This window comes from Gastrolobium bilobum, unplaced genomic scaffold, assembly GCF_033153095.1.
Source record: "Gastrolobium bilobum isolate Gb01-03AN ecotype WA unplaced genomic scaffold, APGP_CSIRO_Gbil_v1 utg214984, whole genome shotgun sequence".
Lineage (NCBI taxonomy): Eukaryota > Viridiplantae > Streptophyta > Magnoliopsida > Fabales > Fabaceae > Gastrolobium > Gastrolobium bilobum.
Window position 1 is genome coordinate 8,420 of NW_026897266.1, and position 18,855 is coordinate 27,274.

At 39.5% G+C, this 18,855-nt stretch overlaps 1 non-coding gene across 1 annotated transcript; it reads left to right on the forward strand.

Annotated features, from left to right (window-relative positions):
• Positions 1–6,325: 6,325 nt before the first annotated feature.
• Positions 6,326–6,432, forward strand: LOC133305608 (small nucleolar RNA R71). The gene has a single exon (XR_009750770.1). It is a non-coding gene; the product is annotated as a small nucleolar RNA R71 (small nucleolar RNA).
• The last annotated feature ends 12,423 nt before the right edge of the window (positions 6,433–18,855 follow it).

Here is an 18,855-nt window from a genome sequence, read left to right on the forward strand (position 1 = left end):
GCAGTAGGACCCGAGTTTCCTCGTACTGCTCGATCAGTGTTTACCTTGATAACTCCAACCGGAGGAAACTGCCAAGCTACATCTATGATCATTGTTCTTTTATCCCGAAAATAATTATATGAATTGTTGGGTGATTTGCTGATGGTGGAAAAAGATAAGTTCTAATGGGGGACGTTCCTCTGTTCTAAACAGAACACAGATTCGCTCCCTTACTTCCAACCCAAGTGCGCAAGTGCACGCATCAAGTAATAAAGGGTGTATTAAGGCCCAGATTATCGTTCCCACGAGGATAGAACTCTAAATATTGTCTTATACTGTTTTATAAAGAATGAAAATGAAAAGAAAAGTTAGTGAATGAACTGTCTGGTCAAAGGTTCCTTACTGTCTTGAAAACGTTCCTCAGGAACAGTAAGTTCAATCTGATGACAAACAATTGCTCGCTGCATTATGTATGTGATCCTTCCTGTTTAGAAGAAGGTGAGATAATATTCATTGGAGCTTTAAAAGATAACAGCTTAAAATAAAGTATAAATATTTAAACAGAAATAACTATAATTAAGAGACAACAAGTGGATGGTTGTAAAACAGTTTAACAGAAGGAACAGATTCACTGCTCCCTTCTTAAATAACTATTTTCTCTACTCAAGACCTAGCACTTTTTTGGCTTTGTCCCAGTTTCTTATATGCCAACTCTGATTCCTCAGCTCATGGACTAGATGGCTCACAAGTTTCCATATTCCTATGGCTCCCTTGACTCCAACAGGTACTTAGTACAGAACCTTAAAATGGACGAGTTGGCCCCTTATTCCTAAGGTGACCAGTAGTGTTTTTGCCATGACACTACCTTCCCCCAATGGCTAAGCTGTCTGAAATCCCTTCCTTATGGAAGTTCCTTTCTCAGTACGTGTTCAATTTCCATTGATACACAATGAATATAGATTACTTAGCCAAAGAAATACAAAAAGCTTCAGTCAAGAGTTTTGAAAATAGTTAAGAGTTTTGCAGTTTATCCGTTCCACAGATAGTTCAGTCCATGGCTGATATTTGAAACATAATTATTCTAATCTGAAATCCCATAGACCCGAGATTCAGCTTAGAGATAACGAATGGAACGAAAAGAAGAAACACTTATATTAAATTAAAAGACGATTTACACAAAAACAAAAAATGGAGAAGGATGGTTTGATGCTCGTGAGGAGTCTTAAGGGTTGATACAGAGAAGAGAAGAGGGGTTGTCACTTAGTTACAGTTACAACTTAAATAAAACTAAGCTGGGAACGAATTTACGTCCCATCAAACACCCCAAAACTAAACTGTTGTTTGTCCTCAAACAACTCAGAAATATTGTATTGGGCTGCCCAATTTCAAAGAATAGCTCAATAGAAAGGAACTTGAGCCAGTGAGCAATCATAAGCTTTTCAAAAAATGAGCTATTCTCCATAGGTAACAAGTAAGAAGAATTTGTTCCAAGATAAGTCAAGGTTGCTGATCTTTTGTCTCACTATCACTCAGGGTTTGGTGTTTGCTCTGTCCATTCCTGGATGTGATTATTCAGAACTTACCTTTCTGCTGTTTTCCTATGAAGTACAGCTGTCTTCCCTTCCAAGGATCTTTGACGGATGAGTGTATGGAAGTGTGGAAGAATGGTGGTCTGAATTGTGGGGTCAAGGAACGTTTGCTTTTGTGCCTTTGAACTTGGACTTTTTCTGTTTGAGGGAACACCTTTTCTTGTACCTTCTTCCCCTTTTGGAGGAAGGTTTTCTGATATTCTTTTGAACGGATGTTCCCCTTTTTCTTTTCTTTTCTTTCTTCTGTCCTTTTTGTTCATTTTTGGATATGTTCCTTGTCCTTTTTGTTTGACTAGGAGGGGTATGATGGAGTGGAGGTGAGTGTGTGGTTCTGTTTGATCCTTGTTAGTGAAATTCATCTGTTCTTCAGCAGTACTGATAGCATAAAGGCAAGTTTAGAAGTTTCATTGTGGTGACACCTCAGGAACGCTCTCATAAGTGAGTGTTTGGTATTTTTCTTCGTTCCTTACCAGCTTTAGTTCACACAGATCAGCTTCCTTCAAAAATATGAGGATTAAATTCCCTGCACTTTTTCTATTTGAAGTACTCAGAGAAAGAATAAGCATGATTAATCAGTGACTTTGTGTTTCGTGTTGTTGACTATTTCTAAATTGTACAGCCTTAATAACTGAAATGTATGTACCAAGCAGTTTGATCAAAAAGTCTTTTTCATTGCAAAAAGTTTATTTACAAGGGAACGAAAAAAAAGAAAAAAGAAAATAAACAATACTGAAAATAAACTAAAAACAAGTATGAGGATTTTCCCCTTTTCATTGGGGACGTCTCTTGTCCAGGTTCTATTTGGCAGCTTCAGCTTCTTTAGCCTCATCAATTTCTTCTTGTGTCAGAGGTCTTCTTCTGAGCTGATCTCTCAATCGTAAAACTTCAGCTGCGGGAAGCCATTTCTCAGCATCTTTCAGTAGATCGCTGATGACTGCAACCAGGTAATTGATGGTGGACCTCATCATGGTTCTGCCAGTGCGAAAATGGATAACTTACTTCTCAACATCCAGTAATCTCATTTCCAACTCATAGATTCTCCTCTCCAGATAAGTTCCAAAGGCCTTGATGGCTTCTTTGGTTTCTTTTCTTTCTTCAGAGTGCTTGAGGAGGAGCTTATTCAGCAGGAGTTCAGCTCTGTAGTTATGCATGGAGTTGGAGTGGATGAGGGAGTCAGCTGCTTTTCTGATTTCTCCTTTGGCAGCTTGGAGTGTTGACTCACAGGATGCAACACTGATTCCTTGGATGGTTGTCCTGATGGTGTTGAGATGTTGCTCTCTCTCTTCTTTCTGCTGTTCTTGAAATGTGTTGAAGGCAGAGGAGAGTTGATCCAATCCGTCCCTTAGAGCCTTCAGCTCTTCATTGGTGCTTGTCATGTCAATCTGGGGAACGAATTACTTTGCTGGCAGCAGCTTTTCTATCCTCTTCCCTAGCATTTCAAATATCTCAGCAATCCCAATTTGTGATTTCTTCTTTGTGGGGAGGGGAATTGCTGGAATGGGGGATGACTTCTGTTGGGTTTGCTGCTGACTGCTACCAACATCCAGAGGTGCTTCTGGTGCTTGTTTGGTGGCAGCCTCTGGTGTTTTGGATGATGAGGGCATTGCTTCAGTGTGTTCTTCCATCAATGGGGGGATTGCCATCCCTTCTTCCTCTGCTAAAGCTCTGGCTAGAGCTTCGTCCCCAGTGGTGTCAGGACGGTTAACAGGATACAAGAGGGGGCCTCCCAGACTGATTTGCCTGGGGGCAGATGGTTTTTTCTTCATTTTAGAGGATTCCACAAGAATCCCCTTTCCTCTGTCATTTTTCTTCTGTGGCTGAGCCTCTTGCTCAGCCACTGTCGTTCCTGCAGCAGATGCTGCTTCTTTTTCTTTTCTCCCTCTTCTTGTTGTTGCCTAGGAGAGGGTTGTGGGGTGATATGTCTTGGTGGAGAGTGAGCAGGTGGTAGGGACGGAATGTCAGAGAATGTGGAGTCTGAACTGCTTGGGGACGTCTCCTTAGCAACTGATTTGGGTGCTGACATTTTGCCAGCCTTCAGCCTCTTTGCTAAAGGCTCATTGTCCTCACTCTCCTCCTCCTTGTCAGAGAGGGTGATGGGTTTTTCAGAGGATGCTCCCTCTGGCCTTTTGCTGCTGATAACCCTCTTCAGCCTCTGACTCGAACGTTCCCCCTTTCTTGGGGGAGCTTTGGCAGAAGATTTCTTCTTGCCCTGTTTGCCATCAGTAGCAACAGGGGTATCCTTCTTTACCTTGGTAGGAGGAGGGATAGTTCTTCTTGCCAGAACGTGGGCAGAAGTGGGGGATTTTGAAGGAGTGGCCTTTGTGGTTTTCTTCTGAGGGGCCACAAGAGCTTCCTCCTCATCATCAGTGGTGGTGGTGCGTCTTAGGCTTTCTGGAATGGGCTGGGTGGTATCAATGTAGGTGCTCTTAAGACCATTCTAGGTCTTAGCATCGATGATAGATGCTACCTTTGTTATGTCATCCGGGTGAGCTTCCACACCAGCCTTTAAACAGAGCTTGGTGATCAGGCATGGAAGGCAGACGATGGTCTTTCTCATCTCCCTCTTCAAGCTGTTATAAATGAGGGGTATTGCATCAAAAGGAGTGTTCTTGATGATGCAGTAAATTTGGACTTGCAGTGCCCAACTAGCAGAGTCTTCATAGGTGGAGGGAGTGATGTTGGAATTGGCAAATAATGCCCAGAATCTGGCTATGTCCTTCATGCTCCCCTTGCAGAGGGACCCTTTGTAGTATACGGGGTTCCTAATGGCTATTGTATCCTTCAGGTCCCCAAGGAAGCTGGACACTTCCTTATTGTCAATGTACTCCTGGTACGGACAGTTGGAAATAGTAGGAAGGTAGAGTACTTCCTGGATATCAGTGGGGGAAAATGACACTTGTTTTCCCCTCACCGTGACCACATCAGTGGTATCTTCTTGAGGCAGCCTCCTCGTCTGGTACAGGAACTCTCCCACCATGGAGACATTCATATCTCGATCGTCAGTAGCAAAACGAAGCCACTTGAGGTTGATCAAGGTTTTCTTTACGAATGGTGGCAGAACCAGTTTGTCCTGCTGCATGGATATGTTTCTTTCTGGGTACAGATGGATGATGGGTTCAGTGAGCTCTGGTTTTTGGCCACGGCTGGCCATATGAGTCACTTTTACTGATAGCTTGGTCATCTTTAGCAGAAAAGAGGTTAGGGCACAATGTAGAGGGAGAAAATGTTCTGAGTTAAATGAAAGTAGTAAAACTCGAAGAAAGAAAAGGTTGGTTTTAAATAGAAAATGGAGGAGGAAAACAAAGAGTTTTCTGGGACGTGGAGGTTGAGGAGAGGAGGTTGAAGAGGTAGTGGAATGGGGATGTTACATAACGAGTGGTCAGCAGTTAGTGACCAGTTACTGATGGCGATGAGTGTGAGAAGATGGAACGGTTTAGGTCAGGACGTGGGAGAGAGGGAAAAGAAAAGAGTGCAGTTGTTTTAATGGTTGAGGATACGGTTGCTTTTTCTGAGCACGTTTTCAAGATTTGCAATGAATGCAAATTTGATATGGCTGCGTACCTTTTTAAGTGACTCAGCAGGGACAGGTGTCCCAGTCACTCTTATCTCCTAACCCAGGGAACGTTCCCTTTGTCTTTTCCTAATTAAATAAATAAACAACTAAATAAAAAGAAAAAATAACATACAAAGGTGTTAACTGTAAATCTAATTTAACTAAAGGAAAGGGGACGTACTAACTTATCACCTAACTACTTATTATTTACTAAAATAATGACTTTGCAAAATATATTTATAAATAATATTTTTTTAATTGGGATTGTGTGGTCAGGGACCACCCCAAAACTACGTTCCTAGAACAGAACGTATCTTATTTGGACTTTTTTGAGTGGAACATCAGACGTTCCCTCCTTTTGGGAGCTATGTGGTTGAAGATAACCACCCCAAAACTTTGCTTTGTCAGAGAGCAAACGCATACACTGGGTTGCCTCCCAGTCAGCGCTTAGTTTAATGTCTTTAGCTAGACATGGTACTTACCTCTCAAGTGGATTCAGAAGTGGTTGAGGGAACTTCAGTGTCCCCTGGCAGTGATCCTGGTGTTCTTGTTTGAAGATTGGCAGCAATCTGTCCCAAATGGGACTCAATGTTCCTGACCACCGCATCATTCCTGGTGACATATTCTTTGACATAGTTTTCCAGGCTATTGATGCGTTGGTCATCTCTATGGAATGGAACGTAATTGTTCCTCCTTGGTTCAAACATTCCACTGTTGCTGCCTTGTTGATACTGCTGCTGAGTGTTGAATGGTCTTTGGTTCATGGGTGGCCTCCATTGGGGGTTATGGTTCTGATCTTTGGTGATAGTTCCTCCAGGATTTGAATTGGTATTGCGTCCTGCTTGTTGATTATCTCTGGTGAAGTTCCTATTGCCAAAATTTTATGCATAACACACCAATGCAGTGGATGGACAATCTGTTGAGTCATGAAGGTCACCACAGGCTGAACATGGTTATGTTCCAGCTGCTGTGAGTTGTAAGACTTCCATCCTTGGTTAGGTTTTAGATTCTTCACTTCATTCATGAGTGATGCCAGCTGGGCTTCCATAACAGTTTGTTTATCCAGTTCTAGCATGCCTGGCTTCCTTACTGGGTTCACTCTGTCTATTGGCTATTGGAGACATCTTTCAGCAGTTCCTTCTATGATTTCATGGTTGTATGGTCAAGTCCCTTATAAAATGATTGTAACACTCCCCAACTCTCTACCCCATGGTTTGGACATTTCCCGATGATGTCCTTGTAGCTCTCCCATGCCTCATATAGATTCTCTCCATAAAACATTCTGAAGTTAGAGATTTCTGCTCTAACATCAGCTTGTCGAGACATGGTGAGAAACCTCTCTATGAATTTGTTAGAGAGCTCTTCCCGTGTGTGGATTGATCCAGGGGTGAGAGTTTTCATCTATGTTTTTGCTTTTAAGCCCAAGGAGTGAGGGAACAATCTCATTCTCATGCTTTCTTCTGTCACACCCTCAGCTTTGAAATTATCACAAATATCTTGGAATGTGGTGAGGTGTGTGTAAAGGATCTTCCGCAGGGAGTCCATTGAAGATCCCTGCTTCCCTAATCATGTGAAACATGATAGGTTTCAGTTCAAAATTGGGTGCTATAGGAGGGAGGATGACTCCCCTGTCTGGTCTGTTCCTGAAAGGAGCAACCAAAGTTTTGAAATTTTGTTTAGGAGGAATATCTTCATTATTGTTATGATCATCCATGTTTTCAAGAATTTCTTCCCTGAGATTCCTTCTTCTTCTATGAAGAGTACGTTCTGGTTCAGGATCAAAGGGAAACTCAGGTACTTCACTAGAGTGGTTAGAGTCTGTTTCTGACTTTTTACTCATAAACCATAAACACAATTTATATATACAGCAGATTTAGTGAAAATAAAATAAAAGTAAAGTCAAATATACAGGGTATGTACTAAAAATAGTAAATAAGAACAAAATTTAGTGTTGCTATCCCCGGCAACGGCGTCAAAAACTTGTTGGGTGGTTTGCTGTGATGGTGGAAAAAGATAAGTTCTAATGGGGGACGTTCCTCTATTCTAAACAGAACACAGATTCGCTCCCTTACTTCCAACCCAAGTGCGCAAGTGCACGCATCAAGTAATAAAGGGTGTATTAAGGCCCAGATTATCGTTCCCATGAGGATAGAACTCTAGATATTGTCTTATACTGTTTTATAAAGAATGAAAATGAAAAGAAAAGTTAGTGAATGAACTGTCTGGTCAAACGTTCCTTACTGTCTTGACAACGTTCCTCAGGAACAGTAAGTTCAATCTGATGACAAACAATTGCTCGCTGCGTTATGTATGTGATCCTTCCTGTTTAGAAGAAGGTGAGATAATATTCATTGGAGTTTGATAGATAACAGCTTAAAATAAAGTATAAATATTTAAACAGAAATAACTATAATTAAGAGACAACAAGTGGATGGTTTTAAAACAGTTTAACAGAAGGAACGGATTCACTGCTCCATTCTTAAATAGCTATTTTCTCTACTCAAGACCTAACACTTTTTTGGCTTTGTCCCAATTTCTTATCTGCCAACTCTGATTCCTCAGCTCATGGACTAGATGGCTCACAAGTTTCCATATTCCTATGGCTCCCTTGACTCCAACAGGTACTTAGTATAGAACCTTAAAATGGACGAGTTGGCCCCTTATTCCAAAGGACAGTAGTGTTTTTGCCATGACACTACCTTCCCCCAATGGCTAAGCTGTCTGAAATCCCTTCCTTATGGAAGTTCCTTTCTCAGTATGTGTTCAATTTCCATTGATACACAAGGAATATAGCTTACATAGCCAAAGAAATACAAAAAGCTTCAGTCAAGAGTTTTGAAAATAGTTCTTTAAGAGTTTTGCAGTTTATCCGTTCCACAGATAGTTCAGCCCATGGCTGATATTTGAAACATAATTATTCCAATCTGAAATCCCATAGACCCGAGATTCAGCTTAGAGATAACGAATGGAACAAAAAGAAGAAACACTTATATTAAATTAAAAGACGATTTACACAAAAATAGAAAATGGAGAAGGATGGTTTGATGCTCGTGAGGAATCTTAAGGGTTGATACAGAGAAGAAAAGAGGGATTGTCACTTAGTTACAGTTACAACTTAAATAAAACTAAGCTACTATTACTACTAGGTGATCTTCTTCCTTTAGGACTTCAATCCCTCCAGAATTCAATGATGTTTTTATGTGTGGGACGTCCTATTTATAGGGAGAAGAGTAGTGGCAGTCTTGCAATTCCTTTGGAGCTGGTTCTTGTGTGAAAGGACGTGGCGGTGGCAATAGAGTGTAGAAGATGTGCAAATTGCTGGATGGGACAGTGTTTGTTGATGATTAGCCGTTCTTTGCAGTTCTTCCCATGCCTTACTTTCTTCTTTGGCCAATAAGAACTCTTGATTCTCTGCTCTTCACGTTTCCTGGTGCTTAGTTGGTGCACCGCCTTTGCTTTTCGAAGCCTTCGTATCTACGTTTCCTGCAAAGTGTACAGAGGCATTAAATGAGTGGAGCAGGTGCATTAAATGCTTCTCAATCCGTTCCCCTTTTAATATATTGAGTAAACACCCTTTTTAGTCCCTGTCAATATCTACGAAGTCCTTTTTAGTCCCTGGCAATAAAAAAAGGACCAAATTGGTCCCTGAAATTACAAAAAAATGGCCATGTTAGTCCTTATGTCAACTCCCAAATATGTAGAGTGGCCCTTTTCTTGTACTTTCAGGGACCAATTTGGTCCTTTTTTATTGCCAGGGACTGAAAAGGACTTCATAGATATTGCCAGGGACTAAAAAGGGTGTTTACTCTAATATATTTTAAGGAATATGTCACCATACGTTCCCCCACTGTGTTTTTGTCGCAAATGTGTAAAACAAGTGATTTTCATGCTGAAGTTGTGCATCAGATGAGGGAACGTGCGGTATTTTGCCATCAAAATGGGCTTAAATGGGAATGAATTTACGTCCCATCACGAATGACTAGTGTCATCCTCCACATCTTTTATTAAATTGTGAATAAGAAGAACACGAACACTAGTCGAAGGGACAATTTTCACATGACTAACTTCATTGCACCAGTGCTAAGTGATGGGACGTAAATTCGTTCCCATCTAACCCTATTTTGATGGCAAAATACCATACGTTCCCTCATCGGATGATCAACTTCAGCATGAAAATCACTTGTTTTACACATTTGTGACAAAAACACAGTGGGGGAACGGATGGTAACGTATTCCTTTAAAATATATTAAAAGGGGAACGGACTGAGACACATCTAATGCACCTGCTCCATTGATTTAATGCTTCTGTACACTTTGCAGGTAACGTAGAGTTAAAGACTTCTAAAAAGCAAGGGGGTGCACCAACTGAGCAGCTGGAAACGTGAAGAGCAGGGAATCAAGAGTTCTCATTGGCTGAAAACAGAAGCAAAACATGGGAAGGCCTGCAAATAACGGCTAATCATCTCCAAACCTTGTTCCATCCAGCAATTTGCGCAGCTTCCATACCCTGCTGCCACCGTCCCGTCCCCTCATTCAAGCAACTTGCTCCAAAGGATTTACAAGCTCGCCACTCTCCTTCCATCTATAAATAGGACCACCCTCATACAAAAACATCATCGCATTCTGGAGGGATTAAAGTCCAGAAGGAAGAAGATCACCTAGTAGTAGTAGTAGTTAGTAACTTAGTTTAATTTTCAGTTGTAATTACAGTTAAGCGACAACCCTTCTTCCCTTCTCTGTAAACAACAATCAAGACTCCTCACGAGCAATTACCCATCTTTCTCCATTTTCTGTTTCTTTTTGTAAATTGTCTTTTAAATAATATAAGTGTTTTTCTCTTCGTTCCAATCGTTATCTGTTGACTGAATCTCGGGTCTATGTGATCTCAGTTGAGAATTTATGTTTAAACTATCAGCCATGAGCTGAACTATTTGTGGAACGGGTAAACTGTGAAACTCTTAAAGAATTGTTTTCAGAACTCTTGATCGAAGCATTTTGTATTTCTTTGGCTGAGTAAGCTATATTCATTGTGCGCCAATGGAAATTGGGTACATACTGAGAAAGGAGCTTCCATAAGGAAGGGATTTCAGACAGCTTAGCCATTGGGGGAAGGTAGATGTCATGGCAAAAACGCTACTGGTCACCTTAGGAATAAGGGGCCAACTCGTCCACTTTAAGGTTCTGAACTAAGTACCTGTTGGAGTCAAGGGAGACATAGGAATATGGAAACTTGTGAGCCATCTAGACCATGAGCTGAGGAATCAGAGTTGGCAGGCAAAGAAACTGGGACAAAGCCAAAAGGTGCTAAGTCTTGAGCAGAGAAAACAGCCCCTTTAAGAGTGAAGCAGTGAATCCGTTTCTTCTGTTAAACTGTTTTTAACCACCACCCTGTTGTCTCTTGATTATAGTTATTTCTGTTTTAGTAATTTTATTTTATTTTATTTAGTATTTATAAAAACTCCAATGATTGTTATCTCACCTTCTTCTAAACAGGAAGGATCACATACATAACGCAGCGAGCAACTGTTTGCCATAAGGTTGAACCTACTGTTCCTGAGGAACGTTGTCAAGACAGTAGGGAACGTTAGACCAGACAGTTTATTTACTAACTTTTCTTCTCATTTTTACTCTTTATAAACAGTGATAAAACAATAGTTAGCACTATATCCTCGTGGGAACGATAATTTGGGCATTAATACTCCCTTCATTACTTGATGCGTGCACTTGCGAACTTGGGTTGGAACTGAGGGACGAATCTTTGTTCTGCAAGAACAGAAGAACGTCCCCAATCAGAACTTCTATTTTTCTACCATTAGCAAACCACCCAACACTAAGCCTTCCAAAACGTTAAGAAGAAAATAGATAGCCATTTGTCACGAGCTAAACCTGCACCATGCAATTAATTTTATATGAAATCCGCTGTTTTAAATTCCCGTTAGAGAATTCAATGATCCTGTCATTTGGCACCAAATTATGCCAAATAAGATTAATTTCCTGGCAGTCTCTAAGAGCATATAATAAAGTCTCACTTTCCAAATTCGACAGATATCATCCCCATCCCCCACTGAGCAATTTTGCTTTTAGTGAGGAGCCTATGGTGCAAAACTTTTCACATTATAATTTTAACCTTTTGAGGTCCTTTCTAGCTCCAAAGAGTATTCCACAAGTTATTGTCTTCTTCCAAATTACCAGACAGATCAAAAAGAGTTTCATATATAGCTTCCACTGAGATAGTATTTTCTCCAACTAAATCCCACAATTTTTCTGTTTGTCGCATCAGAATCAGAAGGGGAAGAGTCCCCTTAAGGATACTATTGCAACTTTAGCAAGTTAGTCATACAAGTAATAAAATGATGAGTAAAGATAGTTTCCACGAGGATTTGTGTTCAAACACTGACTAACCATATATAATTAAGTTGAATCTACCAAAAATTTATTGATTGCATTGATTATTGTCACCAGAAATTGAATTGTATTAAAATTTGTTAAAACAAATAAACTGTGAATTATAATTTTAAAAACAAGTAGTCAGACATCAAAATCCCTCAAGCATGAACTTATGTAAGAATCAATCCTATTATGAATTATCTCTCATGTGATGTTAATCAATCTTTTTCTTATCATCAAGATGTAATCCCTTACTATCTTGATTGATACATTAATCAGAAACCTCAATCCCTTGGTGATTCCCTTCTTAATACATGCATTAAATACTAAGATCTTAAAGATTACATCAGAATCCTAGTATCAATCCCTTGAATACTAAAACACTGATGATGAAATTGTCAGTTACAGGAATAATGTAAACATCCCTGTTCTACACTACTCCCTTGATGGAAAGAATTGATACAGACAACTTCATATCATCACATAAAAGATAAACATAATATTCAAATCAACCATACATAAATTCATCCTTGAGTTCCATTGACATCATACTACAAAGGACTCTACTCAGACATAATAAAAGAAATAACAAGAGAAGAGGAAAGATCAAACTCCATTGTCATGATGGTTGAGTCTTCAATCTTCAATTACAATTACATAAAATGTACTAACTATTACAAGAATTAAATCCTAAAGAATTTGGAAAGTCAGAAAGTGAAGAGTCAAATCAGAGGATCTGAGATAGGATAGGATGGAATATGTCCAAATGTGAAGGCCATTGCCTTTTATAGAGTTACAAAATACAACTGAATAACAACCAGAAACTGACATGGGTGCTAAAACATTCATTGTTGGACGTTTTAGCGTTCATGTTTGACGGATGTCCAACTGCTTTTAATTGTCTTTAACGCTAAAACTTTGACTTGGACATTTTAGCGTTCCAGACCAGAGTCTTTTCCAACAGCAGAGCGCTAAAACGTTTGATCAGGAAGTTTTAGCGCTCAAGACCAGAATCTTTTCCCACAGCAGAGCGCTAAAACCCTTGCATTGGACATTTTAGCGCTCGGCACCAGCAATTTAAGGCCTCAATATGCAGCAGCGCGCTAAAACGTTCTGTTTGGACGTGTTAGCGCTCAACACTTAGCATTTCCCATTCTTCAGAATCTTCTTCCTTCTCTCATTTGCTTCTTTGAGCTTCATTTCCCTACAAGAACAATGTAAATTTTCAACAAAGCTTTCAGAACTTGTATTTGAGGGCTTTCTAGGACATTAACCTCTTTTCCATCCATTTCATCACACAAATTGATACTAATTCATGCTTAAAAACCTGATGAACTAAGGGTTTATCACAATTCCCAGATTTGAACATTGTTGTCCTCAGTAATGAATTAAAAACAGAGAAAGACTTGAAATTCTTTACAGATGAAACTCATGAGGATGGACTTTAATTAACAAAAGATCACATTTCATGATACAAGATTATAACCATGCAATCTCTTATTTCCTATGATTTTCCCAACATCATTTGTGGCTTTTCAACAAATCAGTAGAGATGATATACAGAGACTTCCAAACAAAACACCCCCTCACTAGGAACTTCTCAAAAATTGTGAGAATTTAACTCTCTTGCACTCTAGTGTTTAAGGATGCACTTATCACTCAATCTTCATTGTACTCAAACTACCATAGGCTTGCCCATCTTCTCACTTTCCACAGTAACAATGATCCATAGAGTAGATCAAAAAGGTCTTTGTGTGATTGGCAATGTGGCTTGGTATGTAGCTAGACTAGAGGTAGGGATTTATGTTAAAGGAGGGTTCATATTAAATGAATCAGATTCAGATAAGAGGGAAATCACAATATTCTTCTTAATTCCCCCAACTTTCTTCCTTTTCATTCCTTATACCTTCTTTGAACCTTTCTTCCTCCTTTTTCTTCCTAACACTTTGTCGACACTTTGTGTCTTTAATCTTTTTTTTCTTTTTCTTCCTTCTTTTTCTTTCAGACACTTTGTGTCTTCAATACTTCCCTCTATCTCTTCTAGACACTTTGTGTCTTTACTACCCTTTTCTTTCTTTTTCTTCCTTCTTTCTTATATTTCCAACACTTTGTGTATTCATTTATTGCAAGAACACTTGACTCCCCACAGAACACTTCATCCATTATCACTTTAATCTGAAGGATTGGACTGAATGTATGTTCTTGGTTTTATAGATAAAATAGGCTTAAGCTCAAGGATTTCATGCAATGGAACATTAAGGTTGGCCATTTAAAATTTCTGGCTCAAGAAGGAAATGCCTCAATCATTTCTACCCTACACATCATCAACCATGTCAAGCAAGAAACAAGGCACGTTCTACAGTTACTCATGCAGTGAAGTGCTCTCTGAACAAAATTTTCTGTATAGGCTCAATTTCCTCACAGTTCAGAGTGTATGCTTGACTTTCTCTCTATACATCATGATATGATCCCCAATAGGAATGGAGGAATGGATCTACTAGGAATGGAAATTCTAACCCCTAATTCATCCACCAACACGACCTGTTAAGAACAGAGCGTCTCTCACCCTACAGACCTCGGAATCGAACGTTTCCAAATCGAAGTGAAAGATCTCTTTCTGAATCGCGACTTTGACTCAAGAATCACCGAAAACCGACGCTTATATCATGCGATATGAATCGAGACTATTTTGGACGAAAATTGAAGGTTTGGGTGATAGGGTTTGATACAAGAATTTGTGAACACAATCAAGAAACGATAACTGGAAGGCGCCAAAATCCAAAGATTGATAAGCCTATGAACGCCACAAGGATTAGCACCCTTGATAAGTTCTAAGATTCTCAAAAGAACCCTAGAGAAGCTAGTCTCTCACCAAAAAAAAGGTTATCTTTTTATTCTGAATTCCCCTTCAAAAGCTATGGTGTTCCCTTATATAGTGGGCAACATCCATATTGGGTTTAACCTAAAAGTGCTTACACATAAAAGAAAATAGACAGCCCAATAATCCAGCCCAATAAGCCTTATTATAAAAAGTTTAACTGAATATAAGAAAAATAAAATTAAGTGCAGAATTTGGGCCAAGTAAAAATAAAGCCTTCATGCATATCCATTGAGGCTTATTCTTCAAAGTCTTCAATTTGAATTAAGTGTATCATTTTGGGCTCTTCTTCCTTTAGACTTGGGCTTGTCTCAAGTAAAGTGGTCACCAAGAGATTTAGAGCCTCTTTAGCCTTTTTAGCTTTTGCTCTTGTCATTGGACCTCCAAGACCTTGTATGTCCTCCAAGTTTGTTGTCTTGGTCATGCCACCTCCTATGTCCTCATCACATCATATAACACCTTGTAAATTTAAATGTGAATTTATATGATATAATGTGGGTTAAAAGGGTAGGATTAGCGAAAATCTTGAATTGGGGTCAAAATATGTACCAAGGGCAAAATGTTAATTTCCCAAACACGTATCCCTATGCATGAACAATTGAGTAGAAGATCTCAAATGATAAAAATAACGCTGGAAATGGATTCAGGACGAAAAATCGAGTGGACAGGCAAGTTTTGAAAATTTTGATGAATAGTGATTTTCTCGGTGTAAAAATACTGAGGTATAATTGTACCGATAAGCGTGAAAATTTTATCAGTATTTTTAGGAAACAAAAATATGTCATGGATTAGAAAAATACGTAGGTTATGAAATTGTGGTCGAAATTAGGTGACTGATTAAAGTTAAAACGCGTGTGGGACCCACTTGTGACTTTAGTCACTTAAAAGTCACATTTTTCTCACTCTCTCTCTCTTTCCCTCCTTCTCCCATGAGCAACAACCCTCCATGGCCAAAAGCTTGGAAAAATTTCATTTTCTTGTAACTTCCTCATTTCTCCACCAAATCTAGCAAAGTTTGTGTTGAAACTTGATGGAAATGGCCTTCTAAACACATTGGCACTAGTGGCAAGCCTTGAAACCCATCATATTTTGAGAAATCCCCTCCCCAAAGTCGCGGCCCTCTTCCTTAGATCTGTGTTCCTGGTGGTGGTTGATGCTCCAATGGTTGGATATGATGTAGAGGAGCCTTATACCCTCCTTTTGAGTAAGTTTCCTTACATTTCCATGGATTGATTCATGAGATTTATGTTTTGTGCCCTAGGATGAAATTGGATGATTTGTGTAGTTAGAGAGCTCAAATGGAAAATGTGCATTAGATGATTATGTCTTAGAATGATGTATTTGAGCTAGAAATGCAATAAAAATTATTGGTGAAAATATGTTCATAACTTAGGAAATTTGCATGATGCCATGGATTTGTGTAAGGAATGGATTGATGAGTTGTTGTATGATGTTGTAATATGATTATATGATGAGTATGCGTGTTGAAGTGGATTGAATACCCCTAGATTGTTGGGCATGAGCAATTCAACCTATTGAGGTAATGGTTGGTTGATGATGTTAAATTGGTGTTGTATGATGGTAAGTGGGGTTTAAATGAATGGTAGGTTGATATAGTGCTGTGGAATTGGAAGAATGTTGAATGCATTGAGTATGTGGTAAATTGGCCTATGATGATGTATAAGGAACAATAAGTGTAAATAACCCTTGCCCTAAGTGAATGAATTTGGGTATGAGTAGTTTGAAAATAAATTGTTGTCTTGGAATTGATTGGTGATCATGATTGTTGATCATTCAGGTTACCTCTCACGGACGCTATGGAAGCGGATTAAGCTTGGAGCTTACGTGTGGAGCATTGGCTTTGGAGTTGAGGTAAACCTTTGGAACTTGGGTTTAGTCCCTTGTGTGCTCCACCGCGCCTATTGGAAGGTTGTGGTTGGATTTTGTGCCTTTGGACATTGTGTGAATATGTATGTTCATGCATTATTGCTTGATTGTGTGACATGCTTGGAGCATGTTGTGTGTGAATTGTTTGATCTCTGGCAAGTAGATGTGTGTTGGTTTGGACTTTCGCTGGAGATATCCTTTGGGGATTCCGGTCGGGTTGTTGCCGTGGGGCCGACTCTGGGAGCGGTACCAGGATGACCCAAACGTGGGACTTTCGCTGGATAGGGCTCATGAGGAGTTCCAGTTGGGTTTTGCCATGGGGTCGTCTCAACCATGGGAGAGGCACCAGGAAGATTTCGGGAGTTATATGATGGGGTCCTTGAACGGAATCCTGATGTGGATGTTCTTGGATTTGTCCCCAGTTGTTTGTGATATTGTATGCCATGCATTTCGTACTATGTTATTTGTTGCGCATTGAGTGAACCATGGGGGTGGAGTGATCCTCTAGTACCCTTGGTTTACTGAGATATATTTGTATATCTCACCCCGCGTTTGGGGATATCATTTCAGGTTAGGTTGAGCCTGGAGGAGTGGAGCATGAGGTGCACATGGAGGGCATAGCATGTTAAAGGATTTTATCGAATACACCTAGTATAGTGTTTAATACTTTGGATTTAGGTTATGAGCTTGTGCATGTTGATATTGCCATGCTTTTGTATATTCATGACTATATGTAAGTCTTTCAAAAAATGGATGTATAACTGATATGATCCCCCAATAGGATTGGAGGAATGGATCTACTAGGAATGGAAAATTATAACTCCAAATTCAGCCGCCAACACGTACTGTTAAAAACAGAATGTATCTCACGCTACGGACCTCGGATTTGGGTGATTCCAAAACAAGGTGAAAGATGGCTTCCTGAATCACGATTTTGGCACAAGAATCACCGGAAAAGGATAAGGAATTCGAGAGATATGAATCCAAGATAATATAGAACGAAATTGGAGTTTAAGGATTATAGGTAGGCGCCACAATTCCAAAGAATTGATAAGCCCAAGAACGCCACAAGGATTGATGCCCTTGATAAGTTCAGAGATTCTCAAAAGAACCCAAGAGAACTAGTCTCACCAAAATAGGTTAACTTGATATTCCAAATCTGTCTTCAAAAGCCATGGTGTTCCCTTATATAGTGGGCAACAACCATATTGAGTTTAACCTAAAACTGCTTAAACATAAAAGAAAATAGACAACCCAATAATCCAGCCCAATAAGCCTTATTACAAAAAGTTTAACTAAATATAAGAAAATAAAATTAAGTGCAGAATTTGGGCCAAGTAAAATAAAGCCTTCATGCATATCCATTGAGGCTTATTCTTCAAGGTCTTCAATTTGAATTAAGTGTATCATTTTGGACTCTTCTTCCTTTAGACTTGGGCTTGTCTCAAGTAAAGTGGTCACCAAGAGATTTAGAGCCTCTTTAGCCTTTTTAGCTTTTGCTCTTGTCATTGGGCCTCCAAGACCTTGTATGTCCTCCAAGTTTGTTGTCTTGGCCATGCCACCTCCTATGTCCTCATCATTCCCTCCTTCTCTAGAAGAATTTGTCCTCAAATTGTAATCCTCGTCTCTCCATAATGTCCTCCAAAAAATGGCTTAAGAATTTAGTATCACGATCAGAGACAATGCTTCTTGGAAGCCCATGGAGTCTTACCATTTCCTTGAAGAACAAATCAGCAATATGGATTGCATCATCAACCTTTTTGCACGGAATGAAATGTGCCATCTTAGAAAACCTGTCCACCACAACAAAAATAGAATCTTTACCATTTTTAGACCGAGGTAGTCCTAACACAAAATCCATAGAAATATCAATCCAAGGGCAATCTGGAATAGGTAAAAGAGTATACAACCCATGAGGCAATAATTTAGACTTAGACTGCTTACATACAATGCATCTTTCACACAATTTATGTACATCACGCTTCATGTGTGGCCAATAAAAATGTTCATGCAGCATGTCTAGAGTCTTTTGGATTCCAAAATGTCCCATTAATCCCCCCGCATGTGCCTCTTTCACAAGTAATTCCCTAATGGAACCTTTAGGAACACACAATCTCCTTTCTTTAAACAAGTAATCATTATGCCTAAAAAATCCATTTTGAGCAGCATCCACACAAGTTTTATAGATTTGTGCAAAGTCTGGATCATGCTCATACAATGCCTTAATATGATCAAAACCAATGAACTTAGTTTCAAGAGTAGAGAACAAGGCATACCTTCTTGAAAGTGCATATGGAACTACATTAGACTTACCTTTCTTGTGCTTGATCACATAGGGAAACTGCTCCAAGAACTCTACCCATTTGGCATGCCTTTTGTTAAGCTTGCCTTGTCCTTTTAAGTACTTTAAGGACTCATGGTCACTGTCGATGACAAACTCTTTGGGCAAGAGATAGTGTTGCCATGTTTGCAATGCCCTTACCAATGCATACAATTCCTTATCATATGTGGAATAATTAAGAGCAGCCTCATTCAGTTTTTCACTAAAATAGGCAATGGGATGCCCTTCTTGCATCAAAACA